Raw genomic sequence first — 25,473 nt, forward strand, 5'->3', positions numbered from 1 at the left:
CGGTGGCCCATTTAATACTATTTCCAGTTTGAGAACAATGTATGACCATAAGTGGGGCGGAGAGAGTAGTGTAATTAATTCACCTTCCACAAAATGTAGTAGTTAACTCTTAGACAGTCTTACAAAGTATACACACTGTATTTTCAGCCTTCTTTTCACATCATTTTGATTCTCCTATCAAGTGACACAACATAACCTACAGAATATTAATTAATTAATTAAATTATCCGTCCATTCATTCATCATTCATCTCTCATTGTCCACACCTGTGGAGTAACGGTCAGCGCGTCTGGCCACGAAACCAGGTGGCCCGGGTTCGATTCCCGGTCGGGGCAAGTTACCTGGTTGAGGTTTTTTCCGGGGTTTTCCCTCAACCCAATATGAGCAAATGCTGGGTAACTTTCGGTGCTGGACCCCGGATTATTTTCACCGGCATTATCACCTTCATCTCATTCAGACGCTAAATAACCGAAGATGTTGATAAAGCGTCGTAAAATAACCTACTAAAAATCTTCTCTCATTGATTGCTAATAATTGAAACAGCCATCAATCATAGAATTATAGGATATTTTACAATGACAGTGCGACTTCGCTCGTGTTTTGTTGTTCTATGGCTGATAATGTCGAACATCTGCTACAACAGCCGTCCTTGACCAACACGAATCGCTGGAATCTAAACCCCAGTTTATAACATGGAATTCCCTGCGGTGGTTGACTGGTCAGACCTTCAGCCTGTCACGCAGGCAGTCCGGGTTCGAGTCCCATTTAGGCCTGGAATTTTTCATTGAAAAATCCATAGTGACACTTGTGGCGGACAAGATCGTATTTGGAATTTTTGTCAGGGTTCTCCTGTTTCCCCATATTAGGCATCTACATCATTCCGGCAACATTTCTCCATTTCGTCATCATCCCATGGCATTCCCTGAACGCCGGCTACGCAGCGAACCTTAGTGTAGTCAGCCGGTGTGGGTTTTGGAATATGCCTAGCTTGAGAGCGCAATAGATCGTAAAAGGTCGCATTGCTTGTCATAGTGGCCCCGTCCCGAAAATTTCATTGTATTCCATTGTAACATGGAAAACCGACGGACATTTTGTTTATTTTTGGCACCAATTTGTATAATATTAAACGTATAAAAGTTATAGAACTGCTTTGCGAAGTAGAGTGGGAATTGCAGACCGTTTATTAAGTGAAAAGTATTAACAATCATTTGCATAACAGATGACAGGAGACCAAGACTGACCAGACGATTGCTGGACTCACGTCCACATATCTCAGCAGAGGTAAACGATGATTCAACTTGTACGGGTGTAAGATGTGGTCAGTACGAAAATCACTTCAGCCGTTATAACTGGCATACGAAACCGATTTTTGTTATTCAATCTTAACTCTCTAAATTCATCAGGATTCTGGATTGGCACCGGTCTCATACACTGGCCGAAATTTCATGAGAAAAATTCTTCCTTCATGAGAATCAGCATTTATTCCGTATTGCTAGTTCAAGATATGACGTCTAATACCATACGCGGGATAGTAAAAACGTATCAATTGTGGATTTATTGGGTGTCATAGAGGCCTTGCAACACAAAATATTATTATAAGAATATCGGGAAAGAAACTCAACTATTTGGCTATAAGCTTAAGCATGCAGATCCTAAAATATTTCAGAAGGGGCTCACGCTTCATTATTTGAGAAGCATCCTTTAAAAATTATGTTTCTCCATCTTAGTATTTTTTTTTCGTGAAGTAAAAAAGTCAGGTCTGCTCGGATCAACACTTTATTTTTAACATCATATTAAGGTGGTAGAAACTCGTATTGTTACGTTATCGTTGCAGATTTGAATTCTCCGTTCATAGAATGTAGAAAAACGCTACACATTCAACTTTTTAAGAATGGAGAATACATGTTTTGAAACGATGCTCATTTGACATAATCCATCCAACGGCAATGAATTATGAAAATCTAAATTTCTTACAGGCACTATGTAGTAAATATATGTAGTAGTAGCAGTAGCAGCAGCAGTAGCAGTATAGGCCATTCGTTATTTCGTGAAACCAAATGCATGCATGCGCCGTGGCTTTTATTAAGAACCTAATGGTGGGGACAAGTGAGCTAGCTAGGTACAGTTTCCCTGAAAAAGGATGAGACGATTGAGTATTCCTAAGTCTCAGATGTGAGACACTGCGCATGATCGGAGACCAGAGCACTGATACACAAGATAACGAATATTGAGTTACTTAAATTCAGACTATTTGGTTTGTTACTAGCATCGTTCCGAAATTCACTTCAAAAACTGCAAAAAATATGATAATATTACGTAAATGAAAGATAAATCTATACATAAATCGTGTAGTTAAATCGACAATGGACCTTCATGACTAGATCGACACTCCGCACAGAAAGGAAAGCTTTCATGTCGTTTCAATAGCTCAGACGGTAAGACTTCTACGTGTTGTGTAGAAGAGTGCGAGTTCGATTCTTAGTCTATACAACGATTTTTTTTTGTCTAAATAACGTTGAAATAGCTAAGTAACGTTGAAATAGAGTTTTACAAAGTCCTGAGATTAAGTGTTAATGATCGCAAACAATACAAAATTACAAGTTATAATATTATAAACGTTAATCTAATGAATGCATTTATACACACACATATACAATGTAAATGCATATATATTAAAAAATAACAATTAAAATGAAATTATAAAAATATATTTAATAATAGACAAACTTTTACAAAGGTTTAGAGTCCTTAGGCTATGTAATTTGTTGAGTAATTATTACAATATTTTATTAATAGCTTTCCCATATGTGTAAGAAATGCACTCGCACAAAACAATTTTTGTTAAAAGTATGGCTTTAGATTATTTCATTCTCACACCTTCAGTTAATTTTAACTATTTTATCTACGTGTTTGCAATAGTTTTTAATTTAGTAAGCATTCAATTTTATTCATGCTATGATTGAAAGCACTGTTGCAGTTATTGACTAATTACATATATTAATACTAATTATTAAATGCATCTGTTAAGTAACCAATTGCAGTATCTTTTGCAAAATCTTGAATGTTTAAGTTGTCAATAATATTTCTGTACTATATACTATAATACGTTAAAGAATTTGCAATAGATTTGGGATCCTCTACTTTATAATCATTGGTTTTAGTGAAAAAAATATTTTCTTTCTTAGGATATCTACAATTTTAAATTTAATAATATTCCGAATAGATTTAATTGCATTATCTGAATTTTGTACTTTTCTATTCAAATATATTCTATTTCCCTCTTTCATAATTTTTGATAAATTACACTGTACTCCTTGCAGTATTTAAGAACATGAGGATCATTACATTGCAACTCATTACATATAGATTCTTCTTTTTAATACATGAGATTTTGAAGTCCCTGCGTTATCTACATGTTTTTACTTTTGAATTTTTTCACAACATTGAGTGGAGAAAATCCACTGAAGTGATTATGAAATTAAGTGAAAAATGCAATACATTAACTCTTAATATTAGTAGTACCAGTATCATATACGTTTTTCCAAGATTCATTTTGTAGACATAAATGTAAATAATCATTAGATACAACATTTACGACCCTTTTTTAGTTTTTAAATTAATATTTTGAAATTGTTCAGTGACATTGGAAACACTTAGGATTTGTTTATCATGTTCAGACAAGCCATTGATTATAGGTTCTGTCGAATAGGAATTCAGTCTAATTCTGAATACAAAACATTTATCAATGGCTGTGCTACTTCAGCTTAGATTTAATTTGATTAGTTTCGCAACAGTTGGACTTCCTGTTATATCCTGTTATTTAAATATTTAATTTAGGGTTGATTTATTAACTCTTACTATGCAAGATGCCTCTTATTTCAATAATTCTATATCACGTTAAATAGTCATTGTCTACACTAAAGTATTATCGTTATCCCTCATTTCTCATCGTAATGGCGAACCGACGTGACATGAGACAGCGAGTTATAGCTCTAGTTGAGGCTGGATATGGGGCTAGATCTGCTGGCCGTTTTGTCGGTGTTCCTGGAAGTACAGCCGCGAGGTGGGTTATCGTTACCAAAATTTAGGGGAGGTTGAAAATCGCCCTATTCCTGGGCGTCCGCGAATTTCTTCATTGGAAGAGGATGCTCTCTTATTGGAGACAGTTCGACAAGACCCCTTTCTGACTGCTAACGAAATAAGAGCAGTATCTAACTTTCCCGGCTCTTCACAGACTGTGATCAGCAGGTTGAGGAACCGCGGTATTAGGAGCCGGAGGGCTGCGCAAATGGAAATATTGGGGGAAGCACAAGCTGTCAACCGTCTTGCCTTCGCTACCAATCGAGTGGATTTCGATTGGAGAAATGTAATTTCGAGTGATTACGAAAGTCCTGTCCGTGTCTATCGTGAGGATGGTCTCCGACATGACCAGCGCTATGAGCACCGACGTGAAAGATCGGGGCGCTTTAGCATATCGTGTTGGGGGTGGATGTCTTACGATGGACCTGGCGTTATAGAAGTATCTATGGCCGGTTTAATGCGGGAACTTACGAGCACATTCTGGAAAATATATTCCTTCCCTCCGCCCGAGAACATTTTCCCGAAGGAACATTGCTCTTCCAGCAGGATAGCCATCCCGTGCACTATGCTGCAAGCATTCAAAGATGGTTTCAAAGGAGACCCGAGATCGAAATCATTAATTGGCCTCCGAAGTCACCTGATTTGAATGTCATCGAAAATTTATGGGCGGAATTGAAAAAGAGAAGGATAGCCACCTATGCCCACCGACGCCCTCGAAATCGAGACGAATTGTGGGATCAAGTTGTTGACACCTGGGAAGATCTCGCCGGGGATCAGAACTTATTCCACAATCTCGTGACATCCATGCCGGATCGACTTAGAGCTGTAATAGAAGCTGATGGCATGTGGACAAGATTTTAAGTTAACAGGTCTCTTTTTGTTTATTATGATTTTTGTTTGAGGAAGAATACTTTTAACTTCCAAATAAGATTTATTTTTTTTTTGACGAGGTTCAGCCCACTTGTAAGACCCAGAAATTGGGCATAAATTATTCCATATTTTTCGACAAATTAGACAGTCGAGGAACTCTGAACAAATTAATTACACCTCAATAAAAAAAAAGTTTTACCTGGGATCGAACACGAGACGTTTCGGTTATACAATGGAACCGGCACGCTACTATATGAGCTACCGAGACAAGACAGTGATAGCAGCAGTCCAGAATGTAGATCCCTTAGCAGGCATTTGCCATTCGGTACAGTGAAGCAATGATATTTTGGGACTCGAGCTATGTTGTGAAATCCTGGCCTTAAATGGCAGTCTTCTTCGTGATCCTTATTCTGGTCCTTGTCCTTGTTGTGGTCCTTGTAACAATTCTTGTACTATCTGTCATGTTATGTATCCCTACGTCGATATCGAGTGAACCGCGCTGTAGAACTTTAACTTCCGACGACCAAGAATCGTCTCATTCTTTTTCAGGGTAACTGTACAAGTGGAAGCGTAGCGGATGAGGGTAGGCTTCCCAGTCAAATTTCTTCTTCCCCTGACACACACGTAGGTTTCACTAGATAACGAATGGCCCATGCTAGTATTAATATTTAACGGCACTTTAAATTGCAGAGATTATTATGCAATATGAATGAGAAATGGCCGATATATTTTGCCCGAGCATTCCTATTAGGGACAAAGTTCGTGTACTTGTCGTAATTCTACGACACGGGTATTATAGTTTTACTTACCTCATGGAGGAACTCATTCTAAAGATTTCATAGTTCATTAAAATACATCAACATCGGTTTTATTTGTACTTGTGAACGTCGGGTCCAAGAGGCACTATGAAACAAACCCTACTAAAGAATGTAAGCAAATATTGTTGTGAAGTTCTGCAAAGCTGTGATAGTCCCGTTGCGATGCCATGTTCAGAAACGTAAACATTGACTTCATGCAAAAACCCGTTTGGTTTAATAACACATTAGTGTCATTGGCATGTGTAGGATCTTGGGCAGCAGAAATGACACAAAAACTATGCTAATGAATATTCGTGTCATAAATACCATGGAAGTAAATGTAGAGTATAAAATAATAAACAATACTCATACAATTACTGTATATTACTAGTGTCAGACTTCTTTCGAAACAAATATGGCGTGTGATATATACATCGCTACATTAATGTTACAAATACAAGAAATGATGGAGAGGAAAAGGTGGCTAGTTTTACGTGGAACTACAATAAATTGAATTGATATACGATCTCGGAAAAAGTACAGATGGTGGTTTCTAACTCTCCGATTGGGAATTGTTTTCCACTTTATTTTTTTCAAACAATATAATATGACGAGCGCACTGTTAATCGAATGGCTATTACGTTAACATCGGTTAAATTCTTACATACTTTCACCGTATGCTCCTGGATTTCAAATACGGTATATAGGTGCAGGACTGATGATGATGATGATGATGATGATGATGAATTGATGATGATGGTGGTGGTGGTGGTGGTGGTGGTGATGATGATGATGATGATGATGATGATGATACGAGAAGGGAAAGCAACTAAAAAACTGCGCGAACGCTCGTCTTTACAAGAAGATTTGGGGTTGCGGGAAAGAAACAATGTGAGTTCCAAGCCAATATGTCATTTTTCTCACTCTGTGGATCGCCGTTCCACCTAGAAAATTTAAAGTGGAAAAGACGAAAGATGGACGTAACCATTTAAAGTGGGGAAGAAATATGCAGAGCACCATCCGAAGCGAAGTTTTTCAGCAGCAGGGCAGAGTCGCGTAAGATGCTAGACATGACTTACGAGTGGTGAGCATCGCAATTCTCTATACCGAGCCCCTAGACTTATCCAGAGGGCATAATAGGACACAGTATGGATATTCTAATCAAAGTGGTGTGAGGGATTGGTGGTTCTCGTTTGTAGAGTGGTTGAGGGTGGAACATATTTTTTATTTTATTTTAGTAAGTTATTTTACGACGCTTTATCAACATCTTAGGTTATTTAGCGTCTGAATGAGATGAAGGTGATAATGCCGGTGAAATGAGACCGGGGTCCAGCACCGAAAGTTACCCAGCAAATGCATGTTGGGTTGAGGGAAAACCCCGGAAAAAACCTCAACCTGGTAATTTGTCCCGACCGGGAATCGAATCCGGGCCAACTAGTTTCGCGCCCAGACGCGTTAACCGTGACTCCACAGGTGTGGACTGGAACATGTTTGCTACCGTCTGTCTGTACATAGGCCTATGTGATTCCATCACTCATAGCAATATCCGTCACTCTGGATGCTGAGTCAGCCCCGTCAACCATTCCCGAATTTAGGAAATGGGTGGAGACATAGAATAGGATCCCTGATGTGTGAATAATAACCCAGGGTATAGTTCATCATGGGGTAGCAGGATATTTAGCCTACATTACATATACCACTAGTTCGCTGCTCATGCTAAGGTACAAAAATTGCGATCTAAATTTTGTTACTCTAATATTTTAATTACGGGAAAACCGAAAGTTAGTAATGCAGGACAAACGGCCTCAGTAGCTGGGAACCTGTTTACATGTAAGTGCATTGTTAACAAGATGAACATGGAAGCAGAATATAATATTCGTCGGCTCTAATAACAGTTCTTATTCCACGCTGGCAAAAATCCTCCTTATACTGTAAACTTGACTAGGTTAGACTAGAATAGTTAAGAATTGGAACATCTTCGCCCTCTTGAGAGAGATTTCGTCAGGCATACTTTTCTTTTATCTGAAGTGTACTCAGGTACTTCCTGTCTCTTAAAATCCTGAACCAGTTCTAGTAGTGAGCCGGCTGCTTTCAATAACTGCTTTCATGAAGCTTCGAAATTAATTGTGATCCCGTTTCTCTTCTTCCCCCTACAATTACTCCACAGAGGACAACAGATTCACTACAATTCCATGTTTAATTATTTATATATAAATTATTGGTACCATAATGCTTGTATTAAGTAGTTTTACGGGCGTGTTTATTTTTGTTATTTCCGAAAAATGCGTCATGTGATTTTCTGTAGTAATTGCACGAGTGCTGTTTCATCTTATTGACTATTACACTTTTACTACGTCATACTACTTTTGACCAATAAAACGGTACGAAACAACGTGTTTCAACCAGTCATGGCTGCTTATCCTAGAAATTTTATCACCTCCCTAGCATTTGGTTTTTATCACCTCCTAGCATTTGTTTGTTTTTATCACCTCCGTAGCATTTATTTCTTTGTTTGCCAATATTGTATTTTCAATAATTGTACCTTTTAAAATGATTCATGTTTATTTCATCATCCTTAATTAAAACTTTTCTATCATTTACCTTGTTTATATTATTTAAGTTATGTTATAATTTCTGCTGTATAAGATTATGAATAGTCACGTATCAGAGATTGTTTAATATATATTGATAATTGAAGTGCAATGCAACTATTTTAATAAAAATGAAACTGAATCAACAAAGCCTTCCTGACTAGTAGACTAATCATCTACAGAGTTCAATGAAGATTGTATAGTTGCCACAACTAGTAACAAGAGAACAGCTAATCATAACACACTACTGCCATCTAGCGTAATATTTGTAATGATTAGATGGTACAAAAGTACATTTGAATACAGTTTAGTATTTTCGTAAGACAACGAATATTTTATTGTATTGGAGTACATTATTTCTTCTAATCTTTATATACTTTCTTCTAATCTTGTAATACTCAATTAAATCCCACTCGAGTTTTGATTTTCTCTAGATAAATCAAAACCTTCAGTAATATTACTGTTGATAATTTCACTAGCCCGAAGGAAATACGAAACAACAATATTTAACTTCGAAAGTAAGATAAGCTAAAATGTTACATAAACAGAATAAAAACACGAAAGATTTTTACAGACATTTATTTATTGCTTAAAGTTTGTTGGCATTTTTTTTTAATTTTCTGTGATTAACATTTAAGTAGTCGCGCGGGGGTCATGTTGACCCCCAGTGTTATATGGTACTAATGTCACAAAATAGTTCGCGACTACTTAAATGTTAACACTGAAGTGGACTGTACCGAGCTGGAAGTAGAGGGTATAGCAGTGGGATTACATATCCAGTAGACTATTGTACGAGGCGTCTTATCAAGAAACACAACTGTGGTTGATTTTAAGGTATTTCTGAAACGTTGTTGGTCAATATCGCAAATTCATCCTATAAGTTGAATAGTCATAATAATTATCGCTGTGGGCTTGTGTGAATTCTTTCTAGTTTCTGTGAACTCCGTTCAGATATCTCGTCTAACTCCGTCGCAAACACTTCCAACATCTTTGCAATGTTAAAATACAGTATAGTCACAGTCTACATTCGCGAAGCTCAATACGTAGTAAATATGCAAACATTAGGTAGTTGCTCACCACTAGGATCACTAATATCGCCTCATTAGAGGCAATGCAAAATAGTACCGTCACAGTCTATTGTTTCCAGCACCCTCAAAACTCAAGCTTCGTGGCTGTATATAGTAGACTGTGGTATAGTGCTCAATAATGGGATCTGAATGCGTCAAACAGAAGTGCTTAGATTTAAACAGTCGTTCCCATTGAAAATAAAACATCAAATAAAAACGTCACACTTTTCAAACTGCGGTATAGACTATACCTCCGTATTAATAGCTGGTGAAATTTATAATACAGAGTGCACCGTGAGTAATGTCATTACGTTTCGTACAATTTTGCTCGTTTTTGGTTCCTTTTCAAGATAAAAATTGTTTTGTTTGATAGCGTGTTTTGGGAAAGACATTGATTTAATTCTCAATATTCTCAGTCAATTTAAGAGAGCAGTGTATTATTGTAATGATTGATTGAAAGAATTTCATTTTTGTCCTTTAAATGTACAGAAATTTGATCCAAACAAATGTAACTTTTCGTTCTGAAAAGAAATTTTAAAATATTACATTTGTTCGAATCAAATTTCAAATATTTAAAGAACAAAACTAAAATTATTTCAGTCAATTATTATCATAATGCACTGCTCTCTTAAATTGACTGAGCATATTGGGAATTATATCAATTGCTTTCCCAAAATATGCCATGAAATTGTTCATATAAAATATTTTTTGTCTAAGGAAGGAAGCAAAAACGAGCAAAATTTTATTTAACTTTTTTGTTTGCAAATCTCAAAAATAACCCCCCGAAATTAATGAAATTACTTACGGTTCATTCTGTATATATTCGGTTACGCATTATATTAAAATGAATATGCTGAAATTATTTGCTGTGTATTGAGAACCTGTAAGAATTTTGGCAACTAATGTCGTAGTTACCGCTCACGATCTTATTTCTTATATGCCGTCACGTTTACATGTCTCCTTTTAAGTTTTAACTCTCAACAAACTTCTACTCATACAGCACTGACTCAGGCAGTTCTGGCTGGTAGTTCTTCCTTATCGCATCGCACAATTGGTTGAGTCACACTGTTTATCGTCCTTATCTTCAGAGTTTGTTGTTCACAATTTATTAAAGGGGAGATTTCTGTTATTCATTTAGAAAGTGAATATGACTAAGGCCCAGTTGTACGAACACGAAATAAAGTTCTGTTACATTTCATTCCATGGTTAGGATTAGAGCTAGGATTTATATGTAGTAAGAGTTAAAAATGACGCCGAGTATAGTTGAGTCGATGTGATGCCGGTTAAGAAGGTTTCAAGCCTGATTGACAAGACTCGAAATGCAAGAAAAGTCACAAGGACTAGACAACAGCTTTTAAACCCCCGCTGTTTTGTAAGTGGTGGTTAAGAGGATTAAAGACCCTTAGCGCTAAGTAATGGAAGTACTGAATGACAAGAATGGCAAGTGTAAGAAGTTGGGGGCATGGCTTGCATGTTTATAAATTATACTGACTAAAAGTATTAGCTTATACTATATACGAATCCTAACTCTAGTAGGACTTACGCCTTGGACCATTAAGGGAGACTTGGGGGGAGGGTTGCCGAAGCAGGAGTGGTACATGGATCCTGTTGGCTGTAGGGCCCTTTCGTTAAGGGAGTCAAGTGGTTAGATCGGTGCGCGTAGAGGATCGGTGGGCACGCAACTCATCCCATATAGAGGGAGTGTACAATAGACCTCAGATCGTAGTGCGTGGGATGTTCCCTCCCTCCCTCCCTCCTAACAAGAAAAAAATCCATGCTTATGCGAGAAATGTGTTGTACGAACTTGGAATAGTGCATTGCCCGGAGGATATCTTCCGAGTAAGCTATTCCATGCTTTCAGTAATTGTTAAAATTTTATCTAGAGAATAAAATATAAAATGGCAGCAGCATTAGATATGAATCTCTGATAATGATGGTCTCATGTGTTTTTGAGAGCTCGGAAACAGAAAGAAAATAAGGCATAGACTTTATCTATTAAATGAGTATGATGATGAAGAATTTCTGGCAAGATTCAGTCTAGAAATTGACACTGCTTAAAGCATGCTGGAATTAATCAAGATGATTTGAAACATATGACAGACGGGTAAAAATAGTTCACAATTTCATAATTGTAAAGATTCATCAGTTGAGTTATAAATAGACCTCGGATTTTAGAATAAATGCCTATCTTCTTCTGTAAAGACAAACTAAAACTAGTTAAATATATTTCACATTTTCTATAAAATATGAACGTTTGAAAGCGGTTTTACGGTGCCTAAAATGCCTATTTTGCTTATTGAGACCTTTTTTCAAGGTTTTAGAGCCTGAAAATGCCTATTTATATTTGTCACGTATATATTTCTTATTTTTCGTGTAGGTGGGTATGGTTGCATCCCGTAATAGTTTGGTTGTAAGAATGGAGAAATTCCTAGAAGGTGTCGGGAGAATATAGTTCTCCCTAAAGAAATCAGCATGACAAATATTGCTAGATTTAAATATGCATCCATTGCTTCGATATCTTTGGTTATTTAGCGTCTGAATGAGGTGAAGGTGATAATGCTGGTGAAATGAGTCCGGGGTCCAACACCGAAAGTTACCCAGCATTTGCTTCTATTGGGTTGAGGGAAAACCCCGGAAAAACCTCAACCAGGTAACTTGCCCCGACCGGGAATCGAACCCGGGCCACCTGGTTTAGCGGTCAGACGCGCTAACCGTTACTCCACAGGTGTGGACGTTTCTGTTTAAGAAAAGGCAAAGTTTCACAATAGAAAATTAGAGAAAAACTTTTTTATACATTGCAGTGCAAATTATGAATAATATGTTAATTGTAAATTCATTGGTAAATTAATTAATTTAATTTTAATATGTGCACTTATGTATTAGCAGCCTTAGAGCAATGAGTTCGTTGAATTCATTAAAAATTACGTACCGGTATTCATAATTTAAGACTTAAAAAAAAAATAAAGTTTCTGAGCGCAATGTGTTTTTACTGTTTTTGTCACTGTACACCGTAATGCTTAATTCTCACGAATTAATTGCATTTTTATAGTTACTATAGATTGTGTGGATAGAAATTAAATTTTAGTTTCATAAAATAGTATTTTTAGCAGCTTTGAAATTTAGGTGCCTAAATCTATGTTTTTAGTATCTAAATCTATCTTTTAGTGCCTATTTTGATAAATTCAGGGCCCATTTTAGGTGCCTAAAAGTTAGTTTTTAAATGCCTAAAAATCCGCGGTCTAGTTATAAAATATAATACATAGCAAGTAAGTTAATTCAATTTAAAAGCATAAACAATTCATTCAGTTGAGACATACAAAAACTGATAATACATATCATGCAAATTGGATTCTTCAAATTATAAGCATAAAGAAAAATTTATCAGGTGAGCTGTACAGATTACTATTTAATTTAAAGCTTATTCAATTTTCATCAGCCAAGCTATACAAAAATATACAATACACAGTAAACAGAGTAATTCAATTTACAAACATGCTTTGGTAAGCTATACAAAATTGTACAATCCATGTCAAGTAGATTAATTCAATTTATAAGCATAAAAAATTCATCAGTGGAGTTATACAGACTACTATTCAATTTACAGTATATTCATCAGTTAAGCTGTACAAAAATATACAATACATAATAAACAGATTAATTCAATTTACAAGCATATTTTATTTGAGCTGTACAAAATTGTACATTTAATATCAAATACAATAATTCAATTTACAAAGTTCAAAGTTTTTCAGTTCACGGTGCGGCGTGCTGTACTTGTACAAGAGCGCGGCCGTACGGCTACCCAATCATTCACAGAATATAAGTGGTAAACACAATAAGCCTCAGGTCCATCCTCCGTACAAGAGAAAAAATTCTCTCATTCTCACTCACCGTTTGACCGTACTAAGGCAGGCTGTATATTCAGGGTGCATGTAAACAAACTCGTATGCTCCGTGACCAGTATCATCATACTTCTCCATCTTGATTGGAGGAAAACGTGAAAGTAAAGTGTGTGCGTGAAAGATGTCGCTACAAAGTATTCCATGGTCATATAACGAATTAATAATACTTTTAGAACGCGAGGAAAAAATTAAAATTAAGATAGGTTGACATTTTACTTTTTACTAGATACCGTTGCGGCATCTGTTTTAATTGATTGCCTTTGAAGTTAGCATAATAACATGCAACGTTTCTATAGACCTGTCGAGCTCTTTTAAAATGCCTGGAGTAGACTATTTATAATGCAGTCAGGCCACATTAATCACTTGCACAAGAACTTTTTGTTATTCGATTAGCGTTGGATGACCAAGCTTTTTAAATGTCCCCGGAGAAATCCAGCGTATTTAATTGGGGACAGAGTGCCGGCTACGGAACTGGGATGGCCAATTGACTGTTTCTAATAATTGCTTTCAGATGCTTCTTTGCAATGACAATGGAGTGTTCTGGAGCACAGTGGCGGAAACACATGTCTTTTATATCAATTTAAGCAGAAATGCCATGTACAGACCTTCCGTCAGCGATTTTTCGACGGGACATAGCGTGTAAAAGACGCATAATCGGAAATTTATTGCTTAATAAAAATTTGCATAACTATTGGTTCCTTGCACCCATTCTATTACATTATATAGTTTGGTCTGGTACACACTTTGCGAAGAAATTAACTTGTAATTTAATGCACAAAATCTGATTAATTAACTTGATAACATTTTCTTGCACGATCAATGTTGATAAAGCGTCGTAAAATAACCTACTGAAAAAAAAAAGATCAATGTCTACCTTCAAGGAATGAATCGTATGGCCCGTTCCGACCACAAACTTGAGGTATTTTGAAAAACGCTAGATATTATTAAGACATCAGGTTTCCGAGATCATGTGGTCAACCTGGCATAGGGTTGCCAACTTTTTAAACTGAAAATAAGTAATATTTTGGAAATGATTACTAGAATAGTCCCATCACAGCATTATCGATAATTTTACCTTTAGGGGGATGTTGTGTGTACAAAAGTAATTTAAAATAACCTTATAGCACTATTAATATACAGGGTGTTTCCGAGGTGGTGTTACAAAATTTCAGGGATGATGGCAAAGGGCACATGTATCAATTTGAAATAAGGAACCATGGTCCGGAAATGACTGAGTCGAAAGTTATAAGCAAAAATAGTTGTGTGGAAATTGAATTGTAATTTGGCACCACGTGCCCTCCTTCCCTTAACTTTTGGAACAGTCGTGGAAAAATGATATGGGCCGAATGTCTCCTACGTGGGTACTTAACCCGATACAATCTGTGAGCTTGTCTACTGTTCCCATTGGCTCATCCGTATTCGAAAATCAGGTCTGCTTATTCCGCTCTTGTGTACTCCTCCATTTCACTAGGACTGATCGACTGGACACTGCAACTTGTACACATACACTGCTGTCTACAGATGTGCATATCAAGACCGACCATGTCCGTTACACATTACGCTATCTGCATTGCTTTATTGTGGTTTCCTGTCCCCATCCCTCAGACAGCGCATTGAATGGAATACTGTAAGTAGACAACGTAAATGTCACATGAATACAGTATGTGTAAGATGTACAGATAAATACACATAAATAAGGTGTACAGAGGAATAAAATTATTTCATTTCCACAGAACTATTTCTGCTTGCAACTTTCGACTCGGTCATTTCCGGACCAGGGTTTCTTATCTCAAATTGATACATGTGCCCTTTCCCATCATCCCTGAAAATTTGTAAAACCACCTCGGAAACACCCTGTATACCACTTGCTTTGTATTCATTAAGAAATGTCTTTTTGTTGCTACATTCACAAGAAAATGTCATCCACTTCTGGCAAACATTACCAGCAAGATTAACTTTACAATTCAAAATTTGTCTTATGTTGGAATTAGCTAGAATTCAGACATTTCCGAAATATCCTGTAATTCACTGAAATTAATTTCTTTGTTAAGGGTAAAAAGGAAAAATTAGGCATATTTTTTTAAATACTCAAGTGGTTAATGAAGTAAGAGTTTAAAGTGGCATGGAATATCGATTGTGATTCGGGAACGATAGGCTTTGAATGATAGCTATAAAATGTAATTAATGAATAAATATGTTAAATAAAGATAAATAAATAAAACTTTATGAAATAGGGAGAAACATTATCAAATACGTGAGACTGGAGAAAAATTGGTAATATACCAAAACCCCGTAAAATACGGTAGATCCGGCAACTTAAGCATGGAATGAAATCATCACATAAGATAATGAAAGCCAAGCAGAAGACAAGAGTCATACACACATAGTGTAGGAAAGAGACGTATCTGCACCTTCCTATCGAGAACGGAACCCGAGCTAAAACACGCTGCTACTTGAGAGCCACTGTTGGCATAAACCTCGGTTCACACTTTTCAAATAGCTTGAATCAAGTGACTTGATTTTTCAAAATCTAAAAATGTGAACTATGTTTCAAGTTGAGTTCAAGTCAAATGGAAGCTTGAATTCAAGTTTCAAGTGAAGTTGAATCCCTTTCTACATTTACCGCACTTGAAACAACTTGAAGAGTATGAACGTAACTTGATAACTTTAATTCAAGAGAAAACGCGCGAGATAAGATTGACATCTATTTTCAGCTGATTGTTTTTCTATTGTACTGGAAAGTAAACATAATAGGATACAATGAGTAAGTAGAATAATGCTCAAGTAGGCCTACTTGAGTTTCTGGAGTTGTATGAAATTCACGAAGGACTGTAGAATGTAGAGCTGCCAAGGAAGAGTTCATTGAGAAATTAAACTGGAGAGGTTTTAATGTGGACACAGATGGAGTACGAAAGAAAATTAAAAACCATTAAAATTGAATATAGGAAAGAAGTGAGGAAGATAGAAAAAATAAAAAGAGCGTTGCTTGGAGGGTTAGCAGTTAACAGCCGACACTGGTAGGGTTCAATGCGGCTGGTAGATTTTTTTCTGAGAACTGTGACAGCTTCAAGAAAATAATTTTCAAATATGTTATTACCCGGCAAGGCGAACTTGGCCTTGTAGGTCAGGGCGTTTCAGTCGACCAGGGGCCTGTTTCATAAAAGTTACAAAGCTACAGGCAACAAGTTAATAGTGTAATGGATACAAGCAACAAAATCGTGTAATTACTGTTTCATAAAAATACACCGTACACTATTTATGATGAAAATAAGGTTGACGTTCAAGATGGCGTTTGCCTGCCGATCCAGAGTTGCGCTCGGGCGCGGGTTCGATTCCCCGCGGGCTGATTACTTGGTTGGGCTTTTTCCGAGGTTTCCCCAACTTTAAGGCGAATGTCAGGTAATCTATGGCGAATCCTCGGCCTCATCTTGCCAAATACCATCTTGCTATCATCGACGCTAAATAATCTCGTAGTTGATGCAGCGTCGTTAAATAACCAAGTAAAAAAAAACGTTCAAGATACAGAGTACTTCAGTATCTCACTCAAGCAGCAAACGTACGCCTACGCCAACAACAGAGAGTGAGAACCATCACAGGCAAGATTCCGGCTGTGTTTTACCCTATACACTTCTAAATTAATTTTATACTGACATTATGGTTAATAAATATTAATATATTACATTTGAGCTTTGATAATAATCACATTGAGAGATTTGTTGTAAATTTATTGTTATCGCTATTATTATTATTATTATTATTATTATTATTATTATTATTATTATTATTATTATTTTAAAAATAAATGTCAGAAAATTAAAGAAGCTGAGTTGTAAAAAAACACCTCGTCAAAACTTTTTACAAAAGAAGACAAATTGTTCGTGCATTAAATTCATGTAAGTCTCGAATCCAAAGTTTATTTTTAGCTTACACATCCTTCCACGTCGCACTTGAATAACATCTTCGCTTTCTGAATCACTAGACCACGGTCAGAAAACTTAAAGCAAACTTGTATCTACTTCGACACTCAACTTCGGACTAGTACGCTTTCACTATTATTATCATTACTTCTTATAAGCAGTAATTATTTATGAATCAAAACACTTGAACACAGGGCGAAAAATATTTGTAACATTAGCTGATGCAACTTGTTTTTTGGAAGGTCCAGTAGTAGTCTTATGAAACACAACCTTGTAAAATTAGACAGGATAAGTCAGACATTATTATTACAAGATCATTATATAGTAGGAACCGTACTTTGTCCCAGGAGGCTACAAGGTTAAGCATTACTAGAGTTTTTACTGTAATGCATGAGTACGTGCATGTAGCAAGCGAAGGACGTCTGTCTGTTCACGAGAATTCTGTTTTGTCAAGTTGGGCAGAACAAAACATAGACCGCTTTAACAATTACACTAATATTTACAATTGAGGGGTTTGGGGGAAAAACCAGGCAGCTTCAATTTTTTTTTTGAGTTATTTATGCACAGAGGACAAAAAATAGGCTCTATCATTTGGTCGAAGAACCAAGTAGTTCCAAGAATTACATTCACAATTATAATGCATTTTGGACCTGCCTCTTCTGTACATGCTTATTGTTTGGCGGTAAGTTTTTCTTCATTATCTCGAAAAGTACTGAATTGGAACTGCCTGGTTTTTCCCCCAAACCCCTCAATTTATATTATTATTTAAACCGTGTACACTTGAATACGCTATTTTTACTATTTACACTATAATAAAGAATGTAGGCTTACATTGATCAAACATTATTTACACTATTATGTAGTGTTGTGTATTGTAATGAAAGATATTTTATGCTCGACCATGCCGAAATGTAGTAATTATACACCTGGTAGCAGACCTTTAATGTATGTCATTAAAGTACACTTACTCATTAAAGGTCAGGTCTTTCAGCCAATGACGACTCAGGTTACAACTGTTCAGCCAATGACAGGTCAGCTTTCTACCGTTATAAAACCGCAAGTATCGATTATTCTCGGATATGCAATCGAAAGAGAATTAGGGAAAAGTCACGGAGGCTGGAAATCCAATACTGTCGCAGAAGGTTATGTTCTGTTACTATAATAATTAGCGTTAATTGTAAATAATATTCAAATAAATTCAATTTGTCATCTCGTTTTTCAATGTCTAATTTAATTTTAATGTTATCTCTGTAGGTTCTTATGGCCTAGCAAGGTCAATGTGAACATCTGTTCCTCGGAAAAATCAATACTTTCGCGTCTGCGCACATCTCACAACATACGGGACATTGGCCAAGGTCAGATACAAAGAAAATTAATAATATCAAGTTAGAAATATGGTCGAGCATAAAAAGTCGTATGAAACTCGCCTATAATGGTAATTAAGAAGCTCGTATGAAAATTATGAAACTTGCTTGCGCTCGTTTCATAAATATCCATACTCGCTTCTTAATTACCTTCATTATAGGCTCGTTGCGTAATGTATAATGTACTATTATTTCAGAATACTATAGCCACTTATTTTGTAGTGTACAATAGTGTATAAAGGGGCTTCAGAGATTGACTACTTTCAAAAGTCGATTGTCAAAAAGACTGCTTTTCGTCTCTAAAATATTAACTTTCTTCAAATGTAACTTTTATAAAATACGATTTTTATTTTTCATACATATTATTGTCCTTCGTTATGAAATATAATTTCTTTGATACAAATTGTCTTATTGAACACAAAATTGTAATTGTTTAACTCTTCGAATTACATGTAACTAAACATCTACATTTTGCTGTTTCCTTTTTTACTTGGTTATTTAATGACGCTGTATCAACTTTTAGGTTATTTAGCACCGATGGGATTAGTGATAGCGAGATGATATTTGGCGAGATGAGGCCGAGGGATCGCATAGATTACCTGACATTAGCCTTAAAGTTGGAGAAACCTCGGAAAAACCCAACCGGTTAATCAGCCCAAGGGGGGCTTGAACCCACGCCCGAGCGCAACTCCGGTTCGGCAGGCAAGCGCCTTAAAACTGGTCCACAATAAACCGGGAACGGAAACGAGAACGAGAACGGAAATATTTAAAAATGAATATATTTAAATGTGAGCATTCACAATGAAATTTCACGTTCCTGTTCCCGGGCACCGGCAGGCTTTTTGTTAATTGTGAATGTTCACATTTAAATACATTTATTTTAACAATATTTCCGTTCTCGTTCTCGTCGTTTCCTTTCCCGGTTTATTGTGGACCAGCCTTAGCCGAATGAGCTATGCCGGTGGCTATTTTTTGCGGGTATTATTATTATTATTATTATTATTATTATTATTATTACTATTATTATATTGTTTTCTGTGTTATCTATATTTGCTGTGCATTTTTATACTGGTTGAGTGGAAGAGAAGACCTTATGATCTTAACTCTGCTAGTGAAAATAAATGAATTAAATAAATGAAGAAATAATTTAAATTGTAGGAAACATAATCGTAATTTCAGTATTTATCACTATAATGCATTGTAATCTAATTTTGAATCATGAATAGAATGTCAACTTCAGCACAAATAAAATGCTGTGGCTCACGTCAATATAGTCTAAGAACAGCTAACCTTCTATCCGTAAGGCCTGGGACAAAGTACGGTCCCTAACTATTAGCTTTTATGAAACAGGCCCCAGGTGTCTGTTTATGTTACAATATGATGACGACACAGCACGGCAGATGCTCAGGGTGCTAAGTTGACAATACAGAAGGATGTTGCCAACCAAACACACACACTGGATGTGTGTACCACACACAATCTAATAGATACAGTCACGCAACTCATACGTATAAAATATGCCAACATTTGACAGCTGGCGCGACAGTAGCCCTCTAGCGGCAGGCAAGTTAAAAGTGTGCACACGACATATGATAACACATCAGAAAACGGGTTTTGTGTAATTTATTTTATATTTTTATGCTATACAATAAGTGTATATGGTTCTTATTAATTCTAGTTTAGAATCCTGGTAGAATTTCACACGCAGTTAATCTACAAGTTTCAGAAGCTGGGAATAAACGTAATTCTTTCTGCTCCTTACAACTGAATCATGGCCCAGATCACATATCATGGTTTGAAATAATATAATTGTTCGTGCGTGGTCGGTTAATTCAATTCATTCCTAAATATATTTATGAATCATTGGAACTTTGTATTTCCTGTGAGAAGAGTAAAAATTAGTAGCTTCAAAATTGTAGGGCATATCGCGTGGTGAACTCTTCTCCCTATATCCTGAGAAATTAACGATTTTGCATACCGCAAATTGGGGTAAACTCGGCCGCTGAGATAAACTTGAAAATAAAGAAAAGGGGAGGATTTAAACATTAATATGAAGTTCATTATTTTTCCATTTCTTAAGAACCGGTATTTCCTTTATTATTTTGAGTCACAAATAGTGCTGATGTATGGTTTAAATTTTTATGCCAAGTTTACCGCATTTTACATTACATTTCCAGTTTTCACACATAATGCCTAGTTTTAACTTATCCTACCTATATAATACGTAATTTACATGTACTTACTGTTAATATGACGTAGATGAGAACAAATAAATGAACACACAACTTCAATTAACTCAGAAAATGTAGGCCTAATTTTATTTTCAGAGCAGAAGTGATGTAAGTCAAAAATGGGTAATGAGGGGTTAAAGTAAACATTCTGTAAAATACAGCGCAAAGTGGCAGTTAATATTGAATGTATTTAAACTATTAATGGTCAGTGAATAGCACGAAGGATATATTAATTGCTACTTTGCGCTGTATTTTACAGAATTTTTACTGTAAACCTCATTACCTGATTTTGACTTATACCATTTCTGCACTGAACGGCTCAAATAATCACTGGGAATGTAAAATCAACACCAATAACAGCCATGCAAATTATTACAGAAAAGATTGCTTTTTATATTAAATTTAAAAAGGCTCTTTTATTTCTTGAGAACTTAATACGTCTGCCACATGAATCTACACCAACACATCAGAAATTTATCGACACAGTCTGGATTTATTCAAGAAGTGAATATTTTGCAAAAGGATTGCTATACTCCATGAAATCTTGCAAAATTAACATCATGATACCTACTTGAATGCTATATAACATTCAACTTTTGAAAAATATAAAGAAAAAAACACGAATACAAAAATTATGGAATTACTTGCATTAAAAACTGTAGATATATTATCCAAAATCGGAATGGTTACACATTTACACATATGATCTCTGCAAAAAATAATATACTGTAACAGGTATTTACTTTTTTTTTATTTAAACTGTCCTTCCTGACATACAAATAGGTAACTGATAAATAATAAATGTTTTAACGAACACAATACGTAGGCTACCTACAACGTGGATTATTGGTTATGACTGATTTATGATTTTCTCTTGGTCTTTAGGGAATCTGAAGAACGACAAATTCGGAGATTTAAACTTGTTGTTACTGCAATTTTCGTCATTGCACACATTGCCTTTATTCCGACGCATGATTAAAACGTTATTATAACATCTCGCATCCCTTTAAAGCACGTGCTGGCTGTATCACCCCTATGACCAGTGCCTTGCCTGCCGCTTGGGCGCTAGTGTCGCGAATGTTGGCAAAAAAAGTGTTGAAATTGCGCGAATGTATATGTTAGACTGTGATGTGTACTATTCGGTTCAAAAAGTTTAATACGTGGTATATTTCTGTTTCTGGTGTTGGCATCATCCATGACGTCACAGATGTTTCATATATTTTCCTCGTCGGAAGTTCGGTTTGTCGGGTATTAAGTTAGAGTTGTTTATTTTATTACATTTACATCACCGTAACAATGATTAAATATTTGCTTGATGATTTAACTTATTCTTGTTGTAATGGTCTTATATTTATCTTACTAGTGCAATTCCTAACGAACTACGCTTCTTTCATTTCTTCAATGTTTCTGGCAGTTCCCTGGCAAGGAGGATTGCTACTACAGAAATTTCTATTTGCACAACTTCCATTGACACCAATTTATTCTACTTGAAAACAAAACAACTTATGTATTGTCTGAACCGCCAACTTAAATTCAGATTACTTCAAATCAAGTCACTTGATTTCAAGTTACTTGAAAAGTGTGAACGAGTCTTAAGAATAAGTTCATATATTTCAGCACGAATGAAAGATCTAATAATCATGCTACTAGGAAAGAAAATTAAACGATTTGTATAGAATAACGAGTTGTTTTAACTACATCAAATTCGTTTCTGTATAATTTAATAAATTAAATATATATCAATTGGCTATATCAATTATTCCGAAAGTGTACACAGCCAATGTAATAGAGAATGTGTTCCCAAAATATATTATTTTCATTCCGTGATTTATTGTATTTTTATGTAAGTGATATGAAATGTCCTGAGGTCAATTCCTGATCTTATCGTTGTCAGAATTTCCAGAAAGGTCTCTAGATCCACTGAGTCTCATGAAATTGAGTAAAATGCGGTGTAAAAGGCGTTCATTGTGTGGTGTCGATTACTAGTGTCGAGGTCTACCTCCATGCCCCTCAAGCGCCTTCATTGTGTACTGTACAGTATACGTATAGGGGATACCTTTGCATTTTTAACTGTGTGTAACTGGTAGATTGACCTCCGTTGGAGAAAGGGTGATCATGTTAAGGTGACTTCTATTCTGTTGTACCCCATTCGGAGAGGAGCACGGGCTGGGGACTGTTCTCGCACGTAGGCCGCTTGAGTGGGCCCATTTACACTACCCTAAATAGAATGCATGTCCAAAAGCCCCCAGCGCTACAGAGTTCCCTGCGGGCCGCCTCCGAACTCCCCTACAGTCTACAGAATCCTTCAACCTTACCACATAGGCATCACTGCGGTCCTTCAACCCCGGCCCCACGAACTACCATGAGTTTCAAGTTCGGTGGCGACCTCAACCGATGTTTCATCGGACTTGCTCCGAAATACAGGAAAGAAACGGGGATGATACTGAGAGAGGGACAGTGTACTTGTGACGACGAAATGGGTTTGAGGTTCAACACGGAAAGTTGCCTAGCAATTCTGCTTCAATTAGTTGAGAGGAAACCTCGGAAAAATCTCAACCAGGTAACTTGTCCCAACAAAGATTTAAACCCGATCCCGCTACTTTCACGGTCATACATGCTAACCGTTAAGGCTGGTTCACAATAAACCGGGAACGGAAGCGACAACGAGAACGAGAACGGAAATAATGTTAAAATAAATGTGTTTAAATGACAGCATTCACAATAGATAATTGTGAATGCTTCCATTTAAATGCATTTATTTAACATCATTTCCGTTTTCGTTCTCGTTGTCGTTTCCGTTCCCGGCTTATTGTGAACCAGCCTTTACTCCACAGCGGTAGGCGACAGTCACTTAGTTTTCTTCTTATCAAGCTCTGTATCATTTTATTTTAGTAAATAATGTAGCCTATACTTTAAGCACATTATGAAATCATAATATATGTAATTATTTGTTTTTCAATCATTAGGTTTGTCACTTATAAAGGGACATCATTTTATTTTTACTTCAATTTTTATTGTACCTGAGTTTTGGAATGTACTTCACTCCCACCCCTTCTACTAGCAAACTTCCAACCGTTCACGACACAGAGCCGAGGGCGCGTAAGCAGTACTGAGTTACTGAGTATAGTACGTTTCAGAAATATGTTCACATTTTCCAGTGACGAAAGAGCTTTCAATATTGAATCATATTTTCGTACGAGTACTGTCGTCCGTTTCCCTATGTCGCATCCCGGTTTCCCCCACCTGCTTCTGTTCGCCCCTCTGTTAAGTCTAGTAGCTGGGCTATCTTAGCTCTTTTCTGAAATCATTAATTTCTGTTAGGAATTGGACGTCTACGTAATATTATACAAGCGTTTAAAATAACTTAAATAAAAGGGCCTCCTTAAGTAATTAACTGTCACGTGATTTCTTCCCTTTCTACGACCATACGATATAACCACTTGGACGGACAGTTGATAGTATGTCTGAGTAATTTTATCTTTTCGGATCGGGCAGAAGTGAAGATTGAATTTACAGTACGTAAGGTACTCTTTTATAGAGTAGGTACAGATTTTTTTTCTTTATTTTAGTAGATTATTTTAACGACGCTTTATCAACAGCTTAGGTTATTTAGCGTCTGAATGAGATGAAGGTGATAGTGCCGGTGAAATGAGTCCGGGGTCCAACACCGAAAGTTACCCAGCATTTGCTCATATTGGGTTGAGGGAAAACCCAGGAAAAAACCTCAATCAGGTAACTTGCTCCGACCGAGAATCGAACCCGGGCCACCTGGTTTCACGGCCAGACTTGCTAACCGTTACTCCACAGGTGTGGACGATACAGAATTATTTCAACATGAGTTACTAGTACGAAGAACGAAACTGGTAATTGGGATTAGGTACAATAGTCTATAGCGATAATATGCACATTATAACTGAAGCCTGTATCGAAATGAACGGCCACCATTTTAAAAATGTGTTTAAATATCCATATTATGATTATTTTTCAATTTAACTTCATTCTCTATAGTGTACGCTAATGTGCTGTAGACAGTATAATATACACTGCATAATGAATACGTCCACATGGGCAGCTCAGTTCGTGAGTAAAAACACTCATTGTTAATACTATACTGTATTTTGATTAAACAAAAACCTAATGAAAATGATCAAACTCAAAAGCGCGATATCTCCTAGTTTACGTAAATGGATGGACTACTTTTCTTCCCTCCTATACCTAGCAAAGTGATTTGTTTGTATATTACGCCAGTATCATCGAACTCCAGTCGTGGAAGGGGTAGCAAACGGTGTTGATCCAAAGGTATAGCCAGGTTAATATTAAAAATGTTAGTAAAAATAAAATGATGTCCCTGTAGTTATAATTTAATTTAGATTTAATATCTAGAGTTTACCACCATGTATCATAGAATACCTTAGATTTAGATTTTTTTTTTTAGATTTATTTATTTAACCTGGTAGAGATAAGGCCGTCAGGCCTTCTCTGCCCCTCTACCAGGGGATTACAACTATAACATGAACAATAAGATTACAATTAATATTAAATTTACAATTACAATTACAATAAAAATTAAAGTACGACAAGAATACCTGATTAATGAAAGCTAGACATTTTATCATAGAAGTTAAGAACAAAGAATATTTTTGTATTTACTAAA

General features: G+C 36.2%; 1 protein-coding gene across 6 annotated transcripts in view; it reads left to right on the forward strand.

The window, feature by feature from the left end:
- Positions 1-25,473, forward strand: part of LOC138707577 (patched domain-containing protein 3-like) — a 175,806-nt gene that overhangs the window by 50,681 nt on the left and 99,652 nt on the right. The window lies entirely within an intron of this gene.

The sequence above is a fragment of the Periplaneta americana genome, chromosome 10, assembly GCF_040183065.1.
Source record: "Periplaneta americana isolate PAMFEO1 chromosome 10, P.americana_PAMFEO1_priV1, whole genome shotgun sequence".
In the NCBI taxonomy this organism is placed as follows: Eukaryota; Metazoa; Arthropoda; class Insecta; order Blattodea; family Blattidae; genus Periplaneta; species Periplaneta americana.